Source organism: Polypterus senegalus, chromosome 2 (genome assembly GCF_016835505.1).
Source record: "Polypterus senegalus isolate Bchr_013 chromosome 2, ASM1683550v1, whole genome shotgun sequence".
Lineage (NCBI taxonomy): Eukaryota > Metazoa > Chordata > Cladistia > Polypteriformes > Polypteridae > Polypterus > Polypterus senegalus.
The window spans coordinates 112862066-112878705 of NC_053155.1; the positions used below are offsets into that span (position 1 = coordinate 112862066).

The 16640-nt window shown below is 37.2% G+C and overlaps 1 protein-coding gene across 14 annotated transcripts in view; it reads right to left on the reverse strand.

Annotated features, from left to right (window-relative positions):
• Positions 1 to 16640, reverse strand: part of dlg2 (discs, large homolog 2 (Drosophila)) — a 1682723-nt gene that overhangs the window by 1240318 nt on the left and 425765 nt on the right. The window lies entirely within an intron of this gene.

Below are 16640 nucleotides of genomic sequence, written 5' to 3' on the forward strand. Positions count from 1 at the left end.
AAACACTATTATTTAATTTGCAGATGATACAACTGTCATGGGGCTTGTAACAGACAACAATGAAGCTGCATATAGGAAAGAGGTTCAGAATCTGACAGCGTGGTGCAACACCAACAACCTGGTCTTAATTACCAAAAAGACCAAAGAAGTTATTCTGGACTTTAGGACCACTAAAAAGACCAATCACAGTCCGATAACAATCAATGCAGATGCTGTGGAGAGAGTTTCCAGCTTTAAGTTTCTAGGAGTCACCATCTTAGAGGACCTGTCCTGGGCTGACAACAACTTGGCTATAATAGGCAAAGCACAACAACGCCTCTATTTTCTCAAGAAGCTAAGGAGAGCTGACCTCCCCCAGAAGCTGCTGGTTAATTTCTATAGATGCACTATAGAAAGCATTTTAACTAACTGCATGATGGCCTGGTACAACAGCTGTACCAAGGCTGCTAAAGAAGCCTTGCAGCAGGTCGTAAAAACAGCAGACGACATTATTGGGACTGAACTGCCATCACTCGAACTCTCGTATAAGACAGGCTGTGTGAGAAGGGCCAAAAACATTCTCAAGGACAAAACTCATCCTGGAAATTCTTTGTTTGAGCTCCTCCCATCAGGAAGATGGTTTAGGTCAATCCGTGTATGCACAATCAGACTAAAAAATAGCTATCTGCCATAAACTAAACAACCTTGGGGTTGTCACAAGAAGTAATTTTGTTGTGTTACACAATGACAATAAAGTGCTTGAACTTGAATTAATCAGGTCAGACAGCAAAAATGAATACAAATATGCTGGCACTTTAAATGATTCAATAGGATGCACATCCTGATCAAAATTTCTAGTTTTCCAACCTTCAGTTTACAAAAATGTGCATCCATTTTTTGAGAGGTCCTCAGGGCTGTTTTCATTCCCAATGTAGCAGAAACACAGCTAGGTCCATTCATGTATGCTATAGTAAGAATTCTTTAACTTTCACTAAGATGACATTTGCTCCTTTGTTATTATCTCCTTCCTATATTTTTCCGTGGCCTGTTTACATAAAATTCTCAAATATGTTTCACACTTCACTTCACCATGGGTGACTGCAGCGGATCAAAGAGCCCAAGCAAGAAATACACAGTGATGTAGTCGAACGAAACAGAACCTCATCAGATGTATAGAAATAATTGCTCTAAAATTACTGTGTAATATCATTACAACATCACACACACAATAATAGTGAGTTGCTGTATTAAAATATACCATAGTTCTAATGTCTTGCCACCTTTAAATGACAAAACAACTAATTTACCATAGTTATGTTTGTTTTATGGTAGGTGATAACTTAAATACAGCTCTAGCAGATGTCTGTTCATTCCCATATTTCTGAAATTGACAAGAAATATTTTTAAAACTCTGTTTATTAATCATCGTCATCTTCCAAAGCACAATCAAATCACCAAGATATATTTAATAAAGTGTATTTCACCAGATCTCTAAGACAAGGTGTTTTACAAATCAGTAATGATTTGGTAATGGCTGCTGACCATTTTTGTGTTGCTTGACCCAAATGCAGCGTTTGCTACAGTCTCCCGTAGTATTATGTTAGAGAGATTAGTTTTCATTGGAATCTGTGATATTTCTTACACTTGGTTTGTTTCACATTTCTCTGGTCGTACACAGTTTGTTCAACTCAAGAATTTTTGATCTCAGCCAACCCCAGTCAGTAGTGGTGTTCCCCAAGGCTGTGTTTTAGGTTCTCTTTTATTTATTATCTACCTTCTACCACTTGGTAGGAGATTTGATATTAAGTTTCACTTTCATGATGATGACACCCAGCTGTATTTATCTACCAAGCCCAATTCTAGCCTCCCTCCCATCATCCTTTTTAAAATAAAAACCTGATTCTCTCGTAATTTTCTCAAACTTAATAAACATATAACTCACATTCTCTTCATTGGCAATAAATCTATTCTCGCCAAATTTGATAAGTTTTTCCTTGACAATTGATGGTTCTGTAGTTTCTTCTTCGTCTCAGATTAAGATCTTGGGTGTCATCCTTGACAGCACTCAATCTTTAAAAGCTTACATTACATATTTTCAACTTCACAATATAAATCATCTCTGTCCATTCCTCACATCTAATAGTACTGCTATTCTTCTATATGCTGTGGTAACATCACATATTGATTGCTGTCATTCTATATTGGCTGGCCTTTCTCACAAGCTTCGGCATGGGCTTCAGCTGGTCCAGAATTCTGCTGCAGAAGTTATTGCTAGATCCACCTCCATAAAATATATTACCCTGATTCTTTATGAACTTCACTGGCTCCCTGTTAAACACTGTATTAATTTCAAGATTTTGTTATTAACATTCAAAGTTCTTCATAGCTTGGCACCTTCATGTCTTTGTTATCTGCTACATATTTATATACCAGTTTGTACTCTTCAATCCTCATATTAAAAACTCTTGGCTATGCCCTCTGCTCGTTTATCTATCAAGGGGTCTAGATGTTTTAGCTTTGTTGCTCCATACCTCTGGAATGCCCTTCCTCAAGTTATCCACAGCATTGATTTACTTCCCATCTTCAAATCCTGACTTAAAACTTATATTTTTAAACTTGCCTACTTCTCCTGATTTTGTCCTTTGATTGTACAGAGTTGTACTTTTATGATCATTTATGTATAAACATCTGTTCCATGAAGGTAGTGAAAGTAACACGTTTAACAAGAGAGAAGAACAATGTATGGTCAAGATCTTTGGATAAGACAACTGTCCAACAAAGTCTTTTGAAGTTTCTGATGAGTTTTTTCATACAATGTGGGTCTGTAGACAGGTTCTCTGGGTCAGTGATGCAAACAATCCTCATACCTGGCCATAAAACTCTTGTCTCTATTGTGGAACGGGCCCGGGACACAGACAGGCGGACAACAGTTTCTCACCCAACACACCCATTTATTCACACAACCACTATACAATATTTACAAATTAGTACACGTCCCAGTGCCTCCTCTTCGGGCCGCCTACAGTCCTCTCTCCAGCTCCGTCCTTCTTCCACCCGACTTCCGCTCTCGAATGAAGGGAGGCGGCCCCTTTTATCACACCCCGGATGGGCTCCAGCTGCTTCCCGGCATTCCTCCGCAGACATGCCCCAGTGTGGCAGAAGTGCTGGCTGCGCACCCGGATGCCCTCCGGGTGTCCCCTGTCTTCTTCCCCCCAGCACTTCCTGGTGTGGCGGAAGTGCTGGGCTCCAGGTTTCTTTAGGCACCGGTGCGCCACCTGGCAGTAGCCACAGGCCCCTACAGGGTTGAGCTTCCAAGCCCCTTACCCAAGGCCACCAACAAAACAAAGGCGGTTTCCCCCTCGTGGTCGGGAGGAGGCACCAGCCCTCCTCCAGTCCCCTTGGGCGTCCCGGCTGGGCTCCACCCCCAGCCGCCTGTGACACTATTCAAACCATGTGTTAAATGAATCTTAGCCTGAAGAGGTCTATTAATTTTTTACATTTAAGATAGCTCACTTAAAGATTTACAAATGTTGTTACTTGTCTCGGTGTGTATATAAAATGAGGGAACTCCAGTTTTTTGTATTATATCTTACCTGAAGAAGGGGCCTGAGTTGCCTCGAAAACTTGCATATTGTAATCATTTTAGTTAGCCAATAAAAAGTGTCATTTTGCTTGATTTAACACCTTCCTGAAACTGTTACCACTTTTAGTAATTTGAATATATGTCAATGTATTCTCTGATGTTCTCAACTAAAACATAAGTTAAGCGCTTAATTTCTATCATTGCTTGACTATTTAGATTTACAGTATTGTCCTCCCCACAACTGTAATTATATTCTCTGCATCTCTTTATTTGCAGTTCCCTGTTGTGCACATGGACTGCTGAGAGGGCTACACTGTGCACATTATTTCCATTCTCACTCCAGCAGCGGTCCTGTTCAAAGACAACTAATGTTACGTGAAGCCCCTCCTTACTTCTCTCCCTCCACTTCAGATGAAATAAAAGAGTGTGGCTACAGGAAGTTAGTATCATCCAAGCAGCAGCAACCCTAAGAAACAGAGCTCCCTTATCCTGTCGGTATTTAGAAGGTATCACACCTTAAACTTCAAAACCCACTGTAGCAATAAAACAGGGATAATTTCCTAGCTGGACCCCAACTTTTTTTATGCTTCTTTTTGTGTCTGTTTTATACACCAGCAGCACTGATTGGAGTTTGTCACTCCACAATGCTTTTCCTCTTTAACGTACAAGCATCATGTTTTTAACAGTGACTTTAAAAATATTGCTTTCTCCAGTCATTTCTGATCTTTGTATGTTATCTAGAATCTACATCTAAAAAGCTTTCTGCTCACTTGTATTCCACTTTGTTCTCAGACCTGAATAAAACAGCTTCCTTGAAATAAAGTAATCTGTTTTAAGTGCCTCACTCCAAGATATCCAATCTTTCGAAACAATTGGTCAATGCTTTTGAAAATATTCATGCTCAGGCTCTCTATAATCACCGAAAGACTTACAAAGATATGTGAAATGCAGCTAGAGATGTCCACTGAGAGTAGTAGTAAGGACAAGAATATTCTCTTCTCTGGGGTTAATGAGCAACTAACACCTCCTCCCTGCCATCTTACAAAATCTTGCACTAAGAATGTGATGAACTCCATCAACTAGTAAATTATATAATCCATAATTTACATAACTTTCAGTCCTAGTTCTCCTTGTTCTAAACTCATTTTTAGAAAAATATGTCTTATCTCAATGAGCCTACCATCTGAGGATGGATTTCATTCCTGTAATGCTTATCAAATATTGCCTTCATTTCATTGTCCTAGTTTGTCACTACCAATGATAAATACATGCTTAGCTGCCAGATCTATGATCTCAAAACAGCTTCTGTATCCCAGTCAGTAAACGCCTGGTGTTGATAGTTTCAATATTTTAGTCCAATCTGTGTTATGACAACCCACTGGTTCAAATCCTGTCTCAGTGACAGATAGCACGTCTGGCATTGTGCCAATTGTACATGGAGATCCTCAATGCTTAAGCTCAATGCTTTTCCATATTTACATGGTTGCCTATGAACATCTCATTTGTAGCATTTGGGCTTGTTTATTATTTTTATGTGGCAGGCATTCATGTTAATTTTACTGGATGTTAATCAGTGATATGCTAGCCCAAGACCTTCAATGAATACCTTGTATGTAGATGGAACACAATATCTTTCAACAAAGCAAAACTCCTCTCAGTTTTCACTAAACCCACTATGTTTTCTTTTCTGCCACACCACGTCGCTACGTCTACCATACGTCTAACCCTAGGCCATCAGTTTTGATTTTTCCTTTTTTAATTCCATACATTAAAAGTCAAAAAAAGAATTTTCTCTTTTTCCAGCTTTCAAAAATTCGCTTTTAACTGCTTACTCTGAGAAGTCTATTAATTCTTCTGTCATACTGTATTCCCAATAGACTTTTCTTTTTTTACAGGTATCTATTTTTTTGGCATCTTGCTGTCAATTGGTTCAAAACTTCATTGCCAGAGTCCTAACTCAGGCTTGTAGCAATAAGCTTGCTCTTTGTTTACTATCTTCTTGTGTCCCCCAAGACAGAGTATAACATCCTTGTGCTGATGAATACAGCTTTATGTGAACTTACAGTGGACTACATCTGGATTGTTCCAGTCCATCTTCAGTTGTCCATTGTCACAGGCTGTGAATTGCCACTCAATTGTTGTATTTTATGCTTAATTGCACATAAATTTTGAAACTGCCAAGGCTACATTTGAGTCTTAATTCACCACTTTATAAGGCACCTTGAAACCAACCCAGTTAAAAACACCTTTAACTGACTCTGCAGTTCTTATCCTATCTTCAGCCATTTTACTTTTTCAGACCATGTATTTGTGGTGGTACTTTGTAAATTATTTGCTTGTATTGATCCATAACTACTGTTTTATTTGTTACTTAAGCTTTCAGTACTTCTGATATTAGTTCATATGGAATATTATTATTCACTGAATGTTAATCTTAAGTTATTGTTATTATTTTTATTATTTTCTAAATCACGTCTTTTTCTTTCTGTGCAAGTCATAAAACAATGAAGGCATTAACTCCTTATTACTTGGCATGTACAGTAGATGCATGGCACACAATATCTGTAGATGCTGGCAAATCCAAAGCTTTGACACTAAAATAATGATACAGCTAAACCAAAATATCTGCCAAAATGGTTTATTCAGGTATCACAGGTAAATGCAAATGGTCAAAATACATTCATGCAGGATTGGTCTAGTCCGTTACAGGACGTCTGAAGCGGAGCTCCGTTGCAGCGGCTTTATTTTTTCTCTTATTTCTTATTATCCTGAGATATCCTGTATTTACCTAACCTAGGGAGTTTCTACTACAGTATATAAACATGAGTAACAAGAAAGGGGGTCAGAAAGAATCAGAAAAGAAACCTAAAACTAAACCTAAGTCTAGATAGACATCAGGCCCAAGTGCAAGTGCAAGGTACGGCCTTTCAGAGACTGACCTGGAACTGGCAGGCAAAAGCACAGACTTCCCAGGACCCTGCTCCACTGCAATATCTCCAGTCAAGAGCGAAAAATGGGAGTGAAGTTGCAAGCGATGCAGGTCACGATAGCTTGCCGATTCCAGAAGATCACTTGAAACTAGAAATGGCCTTGCAGTCCGTGCTTTTATCCACTCCTCATGAGCCAGAAGCATCGGCTGTAACTGGGCGACTTCACCCTCGGAGCACGAAAGCCAAAATGATTTCTCTGAACTTAAGGAAATGATCACAACATTGGCCACGGCCAAAAGTGTGTTCAAGAAAGACATTCAGAAAAATATGAAGAAAGAAACAAATGGCTTGTTCAAGACAATCAAAAAGACAAATGAGAAGCTGTGGCTGGAGCTGCAAGAGATGCAGCAGGAATATAAAGACTTGGAAAAATTGATATATAATCATTTTGATGCAGTCTTTAAAGATATGTTAAGAAAAATTGAGGAACACATTCAGAAAAATGTGTTTAAACTGAGAGAACTTGCCGACTAGCTGGAAGACATTAAGCAGACATTAATGGCTTAAATTGAAAAAGCAGAACAATTGGCATCTAACGCAGATGGAAAAGCTACATATGCGAATTCCAAATGTAAAAAACTCGGAGACTGACTTGCGGCTCTGGAAAATGGATGCAGAAGGAATAATATTAGAATCAAAGGTCTAGCTGAGAACCGTGAAAGTCCAAACCCAGTTAAATTAGTAGCTGAACTATTCTCAAAAATAATTGGAGAGGACTAGAAATGAGATTGATGAATTGGCAGCTTATCGCATACGTGGATCAAATACCTCTTAACCTAGGTCTTTAATTGTCCGTTTCGAGAGACTGCAATTTAATCTTAATGTAATGGCACTTTTCAGACACAAACAACAGATTATATTTGAAAATAACCATATTCGTATTTTCCCTGATTTCTCACCCTAAACAGCTGCTAAACGTGCAGCTTTTTACAATATTAAACAGCGGTTAAAGAAAGCTGATATCAGATACAACCTCTTGTATCCTGCCAAACTGAAGGTGGATATTCAACACAAATATCACATCTTCTCCTCCAAGGAGGAAGTAGAAAAGGAGTTAAGAAAGCTGATCCCGATGCTTTTTTGAAATACGAAAGTGAGTTGCATCCTGTCATGGTATGGCAACAAGATATTTCCTGCTGTCTGATCTGCTTGCAGTGATACAGGTACCATAATTATACATCCTTTTTTCTTCTTGGCCACTTTTCGTTTATGTTTTAATTATAATTACATGTGTGTGTGGAAGAAATTAAAGTAATTCTTTTTTTTGGTTTTCAACTATTCTAAAGGAGACTGTTTAACATCATACCCTTGGTTTATTGTTATTGTTATTATTGTATTAAGGTTTACTATGCTTATTCAGGGCCACTTTTTAACAACATTCCCTAGGTTTATATTTCAAGACTGTTGGTAATTATATTTTATGCTTATACAGTAATCCCTCCTCGATCGCGGGGTTTGCGTTCCAGAACCCCACGCGATAGATGAAAATCCACGAAGTAGAAACCATATGTTTGTATGGTTATTTTTATATATTTTAAGCCCTTAGAAACTCTCCCACACTGTTAACATTATTAGAGCCCTCTAGACATGAAATAACACATTTTAGTCAAAAGTTTAAACTGTGCTCCATGACAAGACAGAGATGACAGTTCTTTCTCACAATTAAAAGAATGCAAATATATCTTCTCTTCAGGAGCAGAGAATTTCAGAGAGAGAGAGAGATCGCTCGCAAAGAAAAGCAAACAATCAAAAAATCAATACGTGTGCTTTTAAGTTTGCCGGCATTTTTTAGAGGAGCGTCAGTATCTTCTAAGCAAACAGCCCCTCTGCTCACATCTCCTCCGTCAGGCGCAGAGAACGTCAGAGAGAGAGCGAGATTAAAGCAAACAATCAAAAAATCAATAAGTGTGTTTTTGGAAGCACCGCGATAAAGCGGCATTTCTTAGAGGTGCGTTCGTATCCGCTAGGCAAACAGCTTCTGTGCAAACAGCACCTCTACTCACACCACCTCCGTCAGGCGCAGAGAATGTCAGAGAGGGTGAGATAGAGGCAGAGACAAGCAAACAATCGAGCGCCGCACGGGAAGCATATCTTATAGCATTGAGGAGTTTTAGTTAATATGTAATACATGCTCTGATTGGGTAGCTTCTAAGCCATCCGCCAATAGTGTCCCTTGTATAAAATCAACTGGGCAAACAAACTGAGGAAGCAAGTACCATAAATTAAAAGACCCATTGTCCGCAGAAATCCACGAACCAGCAAAAAATCCGTGATATATATTTAGATATGCTTACATTTAAAATCCGCAATAGAGTAAAGCCGCGAAAGTCGAAGCGCGATATAGCGAGGGATTACTGTAGTCTGTTGGATTTTATCGGCAATAGATATCTCTACTTTTTAATCCTCAGATGCAGCTGCTGGGGGGCTTGTTTTGTTTTGGACATGCTCTGTCTCTAGGTATGTCAGAGGACCGGGATTTTGTGAAGTGGGGTCCAGCCTCACGTGGGGAGGCAAAATGGGGGATGGGGGAGAAAGAGAGCAAGCTATATCTAATCTGTCCTTTTAATCCTTAAAATTATAACTTCCAATGTAACAACAGGCTGCATGGCAATAACTCGTGGGAAAATCGGAAATTAAGGTTAAAGCTGTCTCACTTCCAGTTAAGACTACAAAATGGCATCAAAAATTCAGAATCAATGTCTCCATGATGGGACAGTTAACTTTGTGAGCTGGAATGTTAAAGGCCTGAATCAAGAATTAAAGAGAAAGAAAGTACTCTCTCACCTAACAGGTCTAAACGCTAAAATAGTATTTTTACAGGAGATCCACTTATTAAGCAAAGATCAGTTCCAGCTGCAACAAGACTGGACTGGCCAAATGTTCCATTACAGTTTTACAAAGAAAACTAGAGGTGTGGGAATTCTCATACATAGAACAGTCTTATTTGTAGCATCAGATGTAATATCTGATCCTGAAGGGAGATATGTGATTATCATAGGCAACTTATTTAACTGTAAAGTGATTTTGATAAATGTTTATGCACCCAATGTCGATGATAGGGAATTCATGCAAAATGTATTTGCATCTATTACTAATGTAAACACTCATAAAATTATAATGGCTGGGAACTTTAATTGTGTTTTAAATACACTCTTAGATAGGTCTCCTGTCACAGGGGGGAGGACATCTAACACTGCAAAGACAATTACAGTTTTTAACTGACCACAACTTATCAAACCCCTGGAGGTTTCTAAACCCAAATTCAAGAACATATTCCTTCTACTCACCAGTACATCACTGTTACTCAAGAATTGATTATTTCTTTATAGATAATAATTTCTTGCCGGCGATTAAATCTTGCAAGTACTGTACGACGCTATTGTTATTTCTGACCATGTCCCTCTGATCTTGGAGCTGAAATCATTATGTCCCACATACTCATCTCAAAGATGGCATCTTAACCCACTTCTATTAGCAGATGAAAACTGTACAGAATTTATATCAAAACAAATCAGTTTCTTCCTAGAGACAAATACATCCTTTAGAGGTCTCTGCAGGAATACTCTGTGAAACTCTAAAGGCCTTCTTAAGAGTACAGATTATTTCATATCTTTCCCACAGAAATAAATTAGAAACCAAGAAGGTAACAGAGCTAACCAGCAAAATTACTAGAATAGTTCAAGAACATGCCAGGAGTCCAAGTGAAGCTCTTCATAGGAAAAGACAGGCTCTGCATTCAGAGCTCAACCTCTTAACAAACAAAGAAACTGAACGACTCATTTTTAAATCAATACATCATTACTATGAACACGGAGAGAAAGATAATAAGCTCTTAGCTCAACAAACCCACAAGCAAAAAGTTCGCAATACAATCCCAGCAATCACCAACACAAATGGAGATAAAATCATTGACCATAAAAATATAATGCACACATTTAGAGACTACTATAAATTCTTATATTCTACTGTGTTCAAAGAAGACAAAACACAATCTAATGCATTACTGGATACATTACAGATACCACAAATAGATACTTTTATTGCAGAAGAATTGGCATGGCTCTACCGAACTTTCAGTTTTATTACTGGGCAGTATACATACAAGCTATAAAAACCTGGACACAAATAGATGACCATACACAGGCTTGGTCCACAATAGAAATAAAATTCTGCAGTACTTCTCTATATTCCCTGCTTTGTGCCCCAATAAATGCAAGTTATTGCCAATATACTAATAACCCAATTGTGCTTCACTCACTCAGAATATGGAACCAATGTAGAAAGCACATTAAGATGAAGAATCTTTTATCTGTGGCACCTCTGCATGAGAACCACCTTTTTCAACCCTCACAAACATATGCAGTTTTTAATATTTTAAAACATTTGGAATTAAATTGCTTAGAGATCTTTATATAGACAATATCTTTGCACCCTGTGAACAATTACATTCCAAATTTAATTTTCCAGCAACACATTTCTTTCACTATCTTCAAATCAGAAACTTTGTCAAACAGAACCTGTCCAATTTTCCCTCATCTCCCACCTTCCCCTATGCTGGAAAAATATTGCTCAGTTTCAAGGACTCAGACAGCATTTCTGCAATATATAAAATGTTTTACAGTCCCTCCCTTTCAAAGATCCAAGAGGACAATGGGAAAAGGATATCTTACTCAACATATGAGAAAAGGAGTGGAAGGTAGCAATGCAGAGAATTCACTTGAGCTCTATATGTGAAAAGCATACAATTATTCAATTCAAAATTATATATCGAGCACATCTGTCTCGCTTAAAAATATCCAAAATGTTTCCAGGGCAGGATCCTACCTGTGAACGCTGAAATCAAGCTCCAGCCTCACTGGGTCACATGTTTTGGGCCTGCACCAAATTAACATCATTCTGGACAAAAATATTTAAGTGCCTTTCAGACAGCCTTGGTGTCACATTCCCTCCTAATCCACTAACAGCTGTGTTTGGTGTCCTTCCAAAAGGGCTTAAAGTGGAGAAGGACAAACAAACTGTGATTGCCTTCACTACACTATTGGCACATAGACTTATTTTGCTAAACTGGAAGAATCCTAACTCTACTCTTTTAAGTCAGTGGGCAACTGATTTTTTATATTATTTGAAATTAGAAAAAATCTAATTCTCAGTTAGAGGATCTGTGCAGAACTTTTTCAAAACCTGGCAGGATCTAATCAATAATATTTTAGAATAAGGTCTTAAAGCACAGAGGAAGTAGATTCTCTGACCCATTTCTTTTTCTTCTCCATGTATTTGTATCCGCCTAATAAACTCATCAATTTATTCATTTTTACTATTTTTAAGTTTTAGTCCATTGGCCATGCTCTCTTTCTTAGGGGTGGGGGTTAATTTGTTTTCAATCCTATTTTTTTTTTTTTGTAAAATTTTAGCTATTTGTATGGAATGATTGCAATAAATAAATAAATAACATTAATAATTAATAATATTAATTAATAACTAATAACATTAATAATAAATCAATAACATAAAAAAATACATTCAAGCAGCTATCCCAAAAACATCCCCCCTGTAATATGTACATGTGAATCTGATATATAAATGAAACTTCATGTTTAACATGAAACAACATGGGAATCGAGTTAAGCTGCATCATACTGTCCAACCTTACTTGAGATAATACAGATCCGCGTCTTTCTTATGTGGCATAACAATACCGCAAATCTTGCTGAAAGCTATTCTTGTTAAAAAGGACAAGCAGTTTAACAAAGAGCATGCGTTCTCCTCTCTGTGACTTTTCTGGTAAGCGTTTAACATGATAATAGTGCCCTCCACTTCTGGCATTGACACACAAATTTAAACTGTCTATAATGAAATTATATGAGAGTTCCAAATAGACATTTAAAGTGAACTCTCATACATACATGTATATAAAGCTATTAAAATGTGACAGATGGCCTAAGTTAAATTCATTTTTTACCAGATTAGACAGATCAAACACTTTAATGCAATTATAAAGTAAGCAGAGTAGAAGAAGATCAAAAATAAAAACTTAAGAATAACCAATAGAGAGAAAAGAGACTGCCATCTTTTTGCCAAGGTCCCATAAATATGTTAAGGGGAAGCTTTTATGTAAAAATCAGCACAAAAGCATATTACTGAACATTTTAGAAAATATTTATAATACAGTAAATGACAGTTTAACCTATAATTAGAAGATATTGAAGATGTGAAGAATTTAATTTTTTTTATTTCTCATAATCTTTGTGTTTCATTTCTAAAATTTTAGACTTGTTTTCTTATTATTTAAAATGTTAATTGTTACTCTGGTTTTGCCATTTTGTTTTTTGTTTTGTTCCTCTCATTTTGTGTCAATCCTTACACTGTCACAGACATGTTGTTTACTGTTGTTACAGCTGTTGCAATTCACATGATATGAGAGTCATGTGATGCATTATGTCATCATGTTCCACCTATGTAAGATGGAGGCATACAGCTTATGGCATCCTAGCTTTGGATCTCTTCAATAAAAAAAATCTTTGCTAGTGTAATGCGGGATAAACAAAAACTGTACAGCCTTGGGATCCTTTGATCCCAAAAGGATCAGTGCAAAAAGTATCAGCAAAAGAGCAGACATTTGTAGTAATGTCTTAAAAGAGTAACTTAAATACAAGGCCAGAGTAAGACCCCCACAGGCCACTGAGCAACTTAACTCCTTAAAAGAGAGTTGATTATACAGTACTTTTATCTATGCAGCATGTGAACATGAAGTGGTTTAGTGCAGCATGATATTTCTCACTATTGATTTTGGTGTGAGATTTGATTGCTTCATCACCCTCTTCAATCCCCCTTGCTCAGTTCTACTCATGGATACCCATTTGTTTTATAAAAGGAAGGTGACCCCTCAATTGTGTGTGTGCATACTCAATCAGTTAAGCTAGTGATTGGAGAAAAGGCCGCTTGCAGTCACAGGCACATGAGTAAGAACCCAGAATGCCCAGATGGTAGATCCATCCCTACTTAAATATCATTTTTGTTAAGAATGTTCTTTACATACTTATTTATTTAATAGACAGTACATATTAGATGTATAAATATTGTGTCATGTTTGTCCTTCACATTTATGTTTAATATTTTTCATATATAAATCTGTCAGAGTGGTATAGTGCTACAGAAGCCAAATCTGCCAGGACCGCTACCTCACACATTCAATAGCACTTCCAGTAACTAGATGTGTGGAAGGCCCACACTTTTCCTGTGTTTTATTCCAGGTATTCCTGTTTTTTTTTCTACATCTCACAGACATGTATGCTAGGATAATTGAGGGGTCTGCACTGGCCAGGTGTGGAAGATTGATTGAACATACCCTAGAATGGACTGAAGTTGTTGCAGGTTGGTATCTGCCAGTGTAATCTCCCCACAACAGTATCATAAAATTCATGCTAAAAAAGTCTGTGATGTTGTTGCTCCTTCTTCTCCATCTTTATGTCATTCCTGCTGTGAGGTGTTTAAATGTTCTTCCCATAGTCATAATCTGTTAACTGGTTAAAATTTCAAATTAAGACAGCAAATGCAATGAATATTTACATAAGATTGGTGCTATAAACTAAATTAAGGCTGTTAGTTGCTGATTTCACTTCATGTTTCTTTAAGTGTCTCCCTTTTTTCTTTTCAAAACATTAATTTATCTTTGCTTTTTGTAAATTAGCCTCTAATTAACCACATACCTGTGCCATAAAAAGATGAAAAGCCCTGAATGTATTTAACTAGCAAAAGCTCTCCAAAAAGAATGAAGCAAAGCCAATTGGGCAAAACTTCTCTTCTCCTCCTAATTTGCCATTCACTCAGTTTCAAAGACATAACTCAAAGCAGCAATTTATATTTTATATAACTCACACTTAAGCAGGCAATAATATCTACCTTTATATAAAAGAATAACCATATTGCATTATAGATGTATCTCATATGAAGGTATAAAAGTTATATGAATGTTTTCTGTGAATATAAGTATTGTAATGCCAGACCTACGAGGAAACCACACAGGTGAGGTCTGTGCAATAGCTGAGAAAGGGGGTGGAGCTGTGACTGATGAATGACATAAAAAGGCACCAGGACAGCTACCTAGAGACGACCCCTGAAGAGCGTCTGCAAAGGAGAGACTACGTGATTGGTATTGCACTGCCTGACAGCGCCTGACAACTGAAGCCTTTTGCTCACTATACAATAGGAGTTCAAGACGGCAATTTAACATCCTGCAGGGCATACAATAAAGAACTTATTTAACAATTAGGTTGTTACATTATTTTTAAAAGCAAAATTATTATTATGCCGAAAAGCATTTCATGTGGAAGTACTATATGTTTTTTCACATGAAATATCATCCAACCATGTTCAATTTCTGGTTTATTGATGTTTTTTTCGACAGAATTAGAAACATAGCAGGAACTAACCCTGGATGTGGCAGCAAATTTTTGCCAAGTGCTCTAGCACAGACACAGTCAGGCCAATTTAGAACCACTAATAATTAAGAAAGGTTTAGGACAACATGCAATTTAAATAAAATATCAATAATCAATAAATAACCATAGTAAACACACAAAGTGTGAATAATTTGTTTTAAAAAAAATATATTCTACTAAGAAAATAAACCTCAGAATGTATCTGGCAAATGTCATGCTTATTGTTCTCTATTACTTCATTCTTAGTTTTCTTTAGTATGAATCAAATATTCATCTACTTTTTCCTGATTTTTTTTTTTACATTACAGATTGAAGAGAGCTGGAGCATCTCTGAGGCTATACTGAGTATGAGGAAGAAAGCAGACTTCAGTGGAACATCAGCTCATTACAGGACACATTTACCAACACACACCAACACACACTCTTCAACCTTCCAATCATTTTATGAACTAGCTTAATTCATCGTCAGATCAGAGGGTGGCAGAGTACACACCAGTAAGCATGAGCTACACTGCTGAAAACCAACCAAAGTTAAGATGTCATTTTGTTTCATGGACTACTTGTGCAAAGACATTTCACTGTTTGTTAACCTAACCTGCAGGATTTTATTTAACATGGGAGGAAACTGGAGAATCTGGAGAAAGGTTACATGACATAAGAGAACCATGCCATCTCCCCCAAGACAGTGACCAATCTGGAAGTCAAATTCCCGTGACGTGCAACACCAAAGCTAATCATTGTGTTTTTACTTTCAAAAACACATCTTTGTCATTGCATTATATGAAGCAACTGCTGTTTTCAAATGCTCTGTGAATGGAATTATTCTATGTTTTCTTTTTCTGTGTGTTGCAGTAGGCTGCTGTGTAAAGATTTGTGCGCTCATTAAGTTGGTAGTCTACCCTCTCAGTTAATCCAATAAGAAAGACCTCCTTTGCATTTCCTGTCGCCGGCTGTGTTATTAAATTTAGATATCATAATAGTATCATCATCTTTTAAATGTTAAGGTAATTTTACATAATGACTCCTTGGTGTTTTACACACTATTTTCTTCACTTTATAGAGAGCTAGCTGTGCTACCCATCTAAGATAAGTTGAAGTAATCAACATAGACCTCAGCATTAATGTTTTTAGTGCACCATCTATTGGAATGTATTTTGTAATGCATGTAAGTAATAAAATGCATTGCATTTTTCGTTCCAACAGATGGTGCATCACAAACATTTATAATAATAAAATGCTTTGCTAAAAATGTTTGTGATGCATAAACTTTTGGCATGAATAGTGCAATGCATAGGTCTCTGTTATATCCCTTTAGGTATGGGATTCGTTAAAGCATTGTTAATATTTGTGATGAGCCATATAGTGGATTGGCAAGTCAACACATTTTAATTTTTACGAGTAATGTTTGTCATATACCATCTTTTGGAATTACACAGAGATATAGAAACTGGGTGGGCACACAGACTTTAAAGTGGATGCTGCAATAAATAAAAACATGTAGTGATTGTCAGTTCTGTGGGTCAAAACACCTAGTTAAAGGGAGAGGTTAGAGTAGAGTAGCAGAGGGTCATCTCCAAACGATAATACTAGGCAGATTTGATACTAAACAGATTGATTTAACTTATGCGTGTCTTAAGCTATTAACTGGCA